The sequence below is a fragment of the Papio anubis genome, chromosome 18 (assembly GCF_008728515.1).
Source record: "Papio anubis isolate 15944 chromosome 18, Panubis1.0, whole genome shotgun sequence".
Lineage (NCBI taxonomy): Eukaryota > Metazoa > Chordata > Mammalia > Primates > Cercopithecidae > Papio > Papio anubis.
The window spans coordinates 48,439,794-48,448,397 of NC_044993.1; the positions used below are offsets into that span (position 1 = coordinate 48,439,794).

General features: G+C 43.1%; 1 pseudogene across 1 annotated transcript; it reads left to right on the plus strand.

Annotated features, from left to right (window-relative positions):
• Positions 1–3,286: 3,286 nt before the first annotated feature.
• Positions 3,287–6,635, plus strand: LOC101020795 (annotated as a pseudogene). The gene is made up of 2 exons (XR_004179821.1): positions 3,287–4,816; positions 5,126–6,635. The product of XR_004179821.1 is annotated as an elongation factor 1-alpha 1-like (transcript).
• The last annotated feature ends 1,969 nt before the right edge of the window (positions 6,636–8,604 follow it).

Consider the following 8,604-nt stretch of genomic DNA (forward strand, 5'->3'; position numbering starts at 1 on the left):
AATCACAGTTTACATGCTAATAATCATTGAAATATTTTTTTGAGACGGAGTCTCGCTCTGCCGCCCAGGCTGGAGTGCAGTGGCCGGATCTCAGCTCACTGCAAGCTCCGCCTCCCGGGTTCCCGCCATTCTCCTGCCTCAGCCTCCCGAGTAGCTGGGACTACAGGCGCCCGCCACCTCGCCCGGCTAGTTTTTTGTATTTTAGTAGAGACGGGGTTTCACCGTGTCAGCCAGGATGGTCTCGATCTCCTGACCTCGTGATCCGCCCGTCTCGGCCTCCCAAAGTGTGAAATATTTTTATGGGTAAATAATGGATATTCTCTGCTGTGGGGGGGAATTCATTGGTTTCAGCATTCACTTATAATTTATTTTCCATTGAGTGATTAGGGAGTGAGATTGATACCTACAGTCGCGATAGGAAGAAAAAGCCATGATAGTCATTTCTTGGATGAGGCCTGAAGAAGGTTGGATTTCTCCAGTAGGTGCTTGGTGTCAAGGTGGGGCAGGTGAAGTGACCAATCCCCAGTATGGCTACTTTTACTTCTAGGCCTCCTGATTAAAGCATCATGATGATTATTCTGCTGTCTTAATCATCATGACCACTCCCACTGCTACCAATCATTATCACCCTTATCACTATCAGCACCACCACCAGCACCATCACCACTGTGTTTGTCAAAATGCAAGCCAGTTTTATTCCCACCACATTATCATCGCTACTGCTATCACCTCTACCATCACCATTGCCGTCATCTCCACTACTAATCACCATCATCACCTCCCACCACCATTTTTATTACCACCATCACTATCATCACCACTCACTGCCATCACTGCCACTATCACCACCATTTTTGTTACCACCCTCATCACCTCTGTTATCATTACTATCATCACTACCCACTACCATCACCACCACCATCACCACTATTTTCATTACCACTCCATCATCATTACCATCACCACGCAACATCACCACCATTTTTATTACCACCATCATCACACATCACCACCATCATTATCATCACCTCTATAACCACTAACACCATCACTATCATCACCACCATGACCACCCATAGTCACCAACACTATTATCACCACCCATCACAGCCTTCAATACCAGTATCACTATCACCATCCTTATGGTTATAATCATATCTCAACCTTCACTACCTTTCTGTACCTTGGAGATGCTATTCCCTTCCATCCAGAAACCCAGGATCATCCCTGGATCCTCCTTCTCCTTCTTTCTCCTCTCCACACATCCTTGCTTTCACACATCTAATCAATCACTAATTCCTGTTGAGTCTGGCTCCTGCATGGATCTTCAAGTTATGTCCTCATCTTTCCTTATATTTCCTGAGTTTAGGTCTTCACTTGCTCTACTGCAAAACTTGTCTTTTTCTTGCCAGTGTGGTAAAGAAAGTATCTTCCCCATGTGGTAATCTGATCATCTCTCTCCGGTGATGAAAACTTCATCTCATTGCCTCATTGTCATCAGCGATCCTCCAACTGCAGTAGTATGTAAAGTGTTTTAAGGGAAAACATTCTGTAGACCCCATATTGACTTCAACATTTGAATTGTTAATGTTACTTACTTATTTACAAACAAAACTAGGTATTAACTCATTTTGCACATACTGTGCTTCATTGAATCTGAAACACCATCAATTGTAAGATGCATTATTATTTTATGTAGCATTAAAAAGGGAAAAAGTGCTGTCAGTTGAAATTGTAAGAGGCTGTAGATTTTAAGATGCATCCCAATTTCAGAGTCAAAATGAGAGGAAAATTATGTTTTAGTATCAATGACAAAACAAGTTTATAAACAACACTAAACAAATTAGAAACTAAACACGAAAAGTGATAAAATTCAAATTAGCATTATTTATTTAATATGATAGATAATGTGGTTTTGCTGAAACTAAACTGCCACTTACTCAAAATGAATTGCTGTTCTAGCCCAGGTTATTTTGAGCTTTGCTTCCGTTATTACTTCAGGAGGCACAGAAACTCAATTCTCCCACCATCTTTTTCTCTGAGAATCTTTAACTGAGATAGAGCAGGAATTTCCCTTTTTTAGGTGCCTGCAGACCCCAAGTATGCAAATAAAGGAAAATCCTGAGTTCCTTCAAGGGGAATTCCAGGCACCTAGCTAGCCCTGAGAACGAAATAAGTAACTTGTTAAATAAGAAGGTAATAGTAGCCTAAAACAATAGCTAAGGAAGTTAAACTCCCAGAGATGTCCATTTTCCTTATAGAAACTAAAGGTAACATCTTAACATAGCTTCCCGAATTGTCTTTCCCACATGCTCAGATTCCCACAGATGACCCTCCACCAAATGGCTGGAACCACTGACACGTAGAGCACAGATAAGGGGGAAGGGAAGACTAAACTTTAACTGTCATCCTTTGTTCTAAGTTTCTTCCTGCAGGGACTTGGAGAAAGTCACTCCCCCTAGCCAGTTAACATATTTCTACTGACCTCAAAGTTTTAAACAAAGCTTGTCTTCCTTAACCAATTGCAAATCAAAAGATCTTTGAGTCTATCTGATATGGTTTGCTTCTGTGTCCAAATCTCATCTTGAATTGTAATCCCCATGTGTTGAGGGAGGGACCTGTTAGGAGGTGATTTGATTATGGGGGCGGTTTTCCCCATGCTGTTGTCACGACAGGGAGTGAGTTCTCATGAGAGTTGGTTGTTTTAAAGTGTAGCACTCCACTTTGCTTGCTCTCTGTCTCTCCTGCCGCCTTGTGAAGAAGGTACCTGCTTCCCCTTTACCTTCTGCCATGACTGTAAGTTTCCTGAGGCCTCCCCAGCCATGCAGAACTGTGAGTCAATTACACCTCTTTTGTTTATAAATTACCCAGTCTCAGGTGGTATCTTTGTAGCAGTGTGAGAATGGAATAATACACTACCTATGACCTGTAAGCCTTCACCTCAAGATATCTCACCCTTTTAACCTTAGACCAATGTGTAACCTTCATGCATTGATTTACAATTTTGCCTGTAGTTTCTGCTTTCCTGAAGTTTACCCTTGACTTTAAAAACCCTTACTTGCCCCAGGGGTTGTGGCTCATGCCTTTAATCCCAGAACTTTGGGAGGCCAAGGTGGGAGGATTGCTTGAGCCCAGGGGTTCAAGACCAGCCTGGGCAACATAGCAGACCTAATCTCTACTAAAAATAAAAAATTAGCCAGGTGTGGTGGCAGGCACCTTTAGTTCCAGCTACTTGGGAGGCTGAGGCTAGAAGATCACTTGAGCCCAGGAGATTGAGGCTACAGTGAACTATGATCATGCCACCGCACTCTAGGCTTGGCAACAGAGGACAGAGTAAGACCCTGTCTAAAGAAAACCATCATCACTACCAACGAAAAATACCCTTACCTTGCCAGTACTTGGCTTGTAGCCACTGGGGAGTTTGGGTCTTAAGCATGACCTGCCCTGATTCTCCTTGCTGGGGACCCTGCAATAAATGGCTTTCTTTCTATCACTGCAAACACCTCTGGGTGGGTATCTAGATTTACCGCTCTGGGTGAATGAACCTCAGTTTGGTTCTAGAACGTAACTGGCATTGCAAGCCATTCAGTTGGTCTTGTTAGGAATAACGCTTAAAATTTTAAGGAAATTGAACACTCGAATGAAGGATTTTTAACAAAGCAATTTTACTTCTGTGCAGAGGGGTGCCTCTTTGGCCAGTTGCCATGAGAGCACACCTGAACAAAGGGGCACAAGAGTCATTATTTTTGATGCAAGTCCTGCCCCTGTACCCCTTCCCCATTGGCCAGGGTCAAGTCATACAATTTAAACTAATTTCAGTTGGCTAAACATTTGCATTTTTTTAGATAAGGTGGGCTCATAAAAGAAAGTGGACAGGAAGGGGAAGGGATGTTGTAATGAGCTAGAAGGTTAGTTTTTTTTTTTTTTAAATAAGGAAAAGAATGTGAGTTGGTATTGATAATGCCTGGTATTGTGGCGTGCCTGGGCATTTAACAAAGGCAAAAAGGAAAAGGGAGAAAAAGGAAAAGTGGGGGTGTGGGGGAAGTACTATGAATTAAAGAATAAAATATTTATTAGATTATTTGAAGAGAAACCTCATCATATCTCACAGTCTTTGCCTGGCACAAACACATCCTTTATGTATCAAGTCTACCCCCATCTTTTCCCTCTTGTCCTGGGACAATTAAAACATTATTACTTCTTCTTCCTCTTTTTTTTTTTTTTTTTTTGCAATGGTTTTGCTACCAGAACACAGGTGTCATGAAAACTACTCCTAAAGCCAAAATGGGAAAGGAAAATACTCATACCAACATTGTCATCATTGGACATGTAGATTCGGGCAAGTCCACCTCCACTGGCATCTGATCTACAAATGTGGTGGCTTTGACAAAGGAACCATTGAAAAATTTGAGAAGGAGGCTGCTGAGACGGGAAAGGGCTCCTTCAAGTATGCCTGGGACTTAGATAAACTGAAAGCTGAGCATGAATGTGGTATCACCATTGATATCTCCCTGTGGAATTTTGAGACCAGTCAGTGCTATGTGACTATCACTGATGCCCCTGGACACAGAGACTTCATCAAAAACATGATTACAGGGACATCTCAGGCTGACTGTTGTGTCCCGACTGCTGTTGGTGGTGAATTTGAAGCTGGTATTTCCAAGAATGGACAGACCTAGGAGCATGCCCTCTGGCTTACACACTAGGTGTGAAACAACTAATAGTTGGTGTTCACAAAATGGATTGCACTGAGCCACCCTATGGCCAGAAGAGATATGAGGAAATCGTTAAGGAAGTCAGCACTTACATTAAGAAAATTTGTCAGGATACAGCGGCTCACGCCTGTAATCCCAGCACTTTGGGAGGCTGAAGCAGATGGATCACCTGAGGTCAGGAGCTCAAGACCAGTCTGGCCAACATGGTGAAACCCCGTCTCTACTAATAATACAAACATTAGCTGGGCATGGTGGCACACACCTGTAATCCCAGCTACTCAGGAAGCTGAGGCAGGAGAATTGCTTGAACCCGGGAGGTGGAGGTTGCAGTGAGCCAAGATCGCACCATTGCACTCTAGTCTGGGCCACAAGAGCGAAACTCCATCTAAAAAAAAAAAAAAAAAAAAAAAATTGGCTACAACCCTGACACAGTAGCATTTGTGCCAATTTCTGGTTGGAATGGTGACAACATGCTGGAGCCAAGTGCTAATATGCCTTGGTTCAAGGGATGGAAAGCCACCCATAAGGACGGCAATGCCAGTGGAACCACACTGCTCGAGGCTCTTGACCCCATCCTACCACCAACTTGTCTAACTGACAAACCCTTGCGCCTGCCTCTCCAGGATGTCTACAAAATTGGTGGTATTGGTACTGTTCTTGTTGGCCGAATGGAGACTGGTGTTCTCAAACCCGGTATGGTGGTCACTTTTGCTCCTGTCAGTGTTACAACTGAAATAAATTGTGTTGAAATGCACCATGAAGCTTTGAGTGAAGCTCTTCCTGGGCACAATGTGGGCTTCAATGTCAAGAACATGTCTATCAAGGAGGTTCATCATAGCGATGATGCTGGTGACAGCAAAAAAAACCCACCAATGGAAGCAGCTGGCTTCCCTGCTCAGGTGATTATCCTGAACCATCCAGGCCAAATCAGTGCAGGCTATGCCCCTGTACTGGATTGCCACACGGCTCACATTGCATGCAAGTTTGCTAAGCTGAAGGAAAAGATTGATCGCCATTCTGGTAAAAATTTGGAAGATGGCCCTAAATTCTTGAAATCTGGTGATGCTGCCATTGTTGATATGGTTCCTAGATAGCTCATGTGTATTGAGAACTTCTCAGACTATTCACCTCTGGGTCACTTTGCTGTTCGTGATATGAGACAGACAGTTGCCATGGGTGTCATCAAAGCAGTGGACAAGAAGGCTGCTGGAGCTGGCAAGGTCACCAACTCTGCCCAGAAAGCTCAGAAGGCTAAATGAATATTATCCCTAATACCTGATACCCTGGTCTTAGTTGATGGAAGAACAGTCTCAGAACTGTTTGTTTCAATTGGCCATTTAAGTTTAATAGTAAAAGACTGGTTAATGATAACAATGCATCATAAAACCTTCAGAAGGAAAGGAGAATGTTTTGTGGACCACTTTGGTTTTTTTTTTGTGTGTGTGTGTGGCAGTTTTAAATTATTAGGTTTTAAAATCAGTACTGCTCAATGGAAGCAACTTGACCAAAAATCTGTCACAGAATTTTGAGACCCATTAAAACAAAGTTTAATGAGAAAAAAACACACATTGTTACTAGACCCCAAAATGATCACAAATCAAATCAATGCATGGATTCCATCCTGGTTGTCAGGAAGATGATCCAGAATGTACTAGTATTTGTGAACACACTAAAATTTTAATAAGTTCTTGCTGAGCACTTATAAATCCTAAGTGTAAATCTGCAAACTTTCAGGGAGTCCTTAATGACTGTTTTAGACTCCAGTCTTCAAGACAAGATCTGTTTTCTAGCACGCTCCATCTCTGCCTTGCCTCTGGCCCTTTCCTGTTCCTTGCGGCAGCCTGTATTAGTCCATTTTCATACTGCTATGAGAAAATACCCGAGACTGGGTAATTTATAAATAAAAAGTGGTTTAATGAACTCACATTTACACATGGCTGGCAAAGCCTCACAATCATGGCAGAAGGGGAAGGAGGAGCAAAGGCACATCTTACATGGCAGCAGGCACGGGGGCATGTGCAGGGGAACTAACTGCCCTTTATAAAACCATCAGATCTTGTGAGACTTATTCACTACCATGAGAATAGCATGGGAAAACCAGTCCCCATGATTCAATTTCCTCCCACTGGGTGCCTCCCACTACACATGGGATTATGGAAGCTACAATTCAAGATGAGATTTGGGTTGGGACACAGTCAAACCATATCACAGACTTATAATCAAATGAACAATTGTAAAATTGTTCATTTACATGCTTGAGAGTCTGGACTTTATTTTTGTGATGTTTAGTACAGAGATGGATACCAATTAGGAACTCAGTATATTTAACAAATAACTTCATTTTTTCCTTTTATACTAAAGTTTTATATTTTTACACCCCAGATTCCTCCTCCCTGTCCCCTCATCCTCTGCTATGTCCTTTACCATTTCCTTTCTTCCTCTTCATTCCTTTCTTGCTCTTTCTCTCTCTCTTCCCCCTTTCTCTCCTCTCCCTATATGTCTTTCTTTTTTTCTTTCAGTCTCTGTCTGGTTGTCTCTCTTTACCTCTAGATCACCTGGCATCACAATTCTAGCCCAGATACCTCTCCTGTTTTTGCCAAAATGTCAAGGGTTTGATCTAGGTCCTGTTGCTCACCACACAGAAAGCCAGTCGCTGAGACCACAAGCATTGCCGGGGAAGAAGGCTTTATTTGGGTGCTGTTAGGCAGGGAGAGAGGAGATAAGTCTCAAATCTGTCTCTCCAACTGACTAAAATTGGGAGTTTATATTCTGGGGAGGAAATGTAACTATATGCAGAAAGACAGAAGTTAGGGAGGGGTAAGGAAGCAGTCATGATGGATGAGAGGTCTGGTGTCTCATTATCTAGCTGCAGTGATCTGATGAGTTTCAGTTCCTTGATACTATCTGGGAGGACTGACTGTCTGTTTCCTGAGAAAGGAACTCAGATGAGACAAAAGTAAGTTTCAGGCTTTAAGACTGGGAGGGTCAACTTCTGTGTTTATTCAGAACACTGTAAGCATCCGTCCAATGGGAAAATTGGGCCAGTTTCACTCTTGAATGGAGCCAGCTGGCAAAGCTGGAAGTGAGGGAGTCTTTTTCAGAGACCCTGGAGTGTGCCCAGAATTTATTTCCTGGGAAGCGAGGTGCGGTTCGGTGATGTCTCTGGCAAGTAAGGGTGAGGATGAGATTCCACCAGTCCCATTGGGCAGGGAGCTTCCTTCCTGGAAAAATGTCCTCTTTATGCTGAATCCCTTCAGAGACCCTAGCTGTACAGTGATTCAGGGAAAGGTCCTGCCTCCCTCTTTGTGCCTCCATTTGACTAAAATGGGGGAAATAATACCACAGAGGCCTCATGGGACTATGGAGAAGAGTAAATGAGCTGATATATGTAAACATGCCGAGCGTGGTGCCTGCCATCGCAGATGTTCAAGAAACACAAGTTTTCTGTCTCCCTTTGCCCATTGTGTTTGAGAATACAAAGCCCTTAGTTAATGGAAGTGCTAGTCGGGGAGCGGGAAATCTGAGCTCTAGTCCTGGTTCTACCATGGTGTGACTTTGGGTGCATCATCTTCCCTTTCTGAACCTCCATTATAAAAAATCGAAAATGTGATGATGAATGATAATGCTATTTACCTCTCAGAATTTCAGATGGGATTACATTAAATACAGTGGTGTTTGAGTAAGAGACGATCATGGTCTCTGGCAAGTGACAACAATAAAAACTAAAAAAGTGGCTGGATGTGGTGGCTCATGCCTGTAATACCAGCACTTTGGGAGGCCAAGGTGGGTGGATCACTTGAGGCCAGGAGTTTGAGACTAGCCCAGCCTACACAGTGAAACCCCATCTCTAGTAATGCAAAAAAAATTAGCCAAGAGAGGTGGTACATGC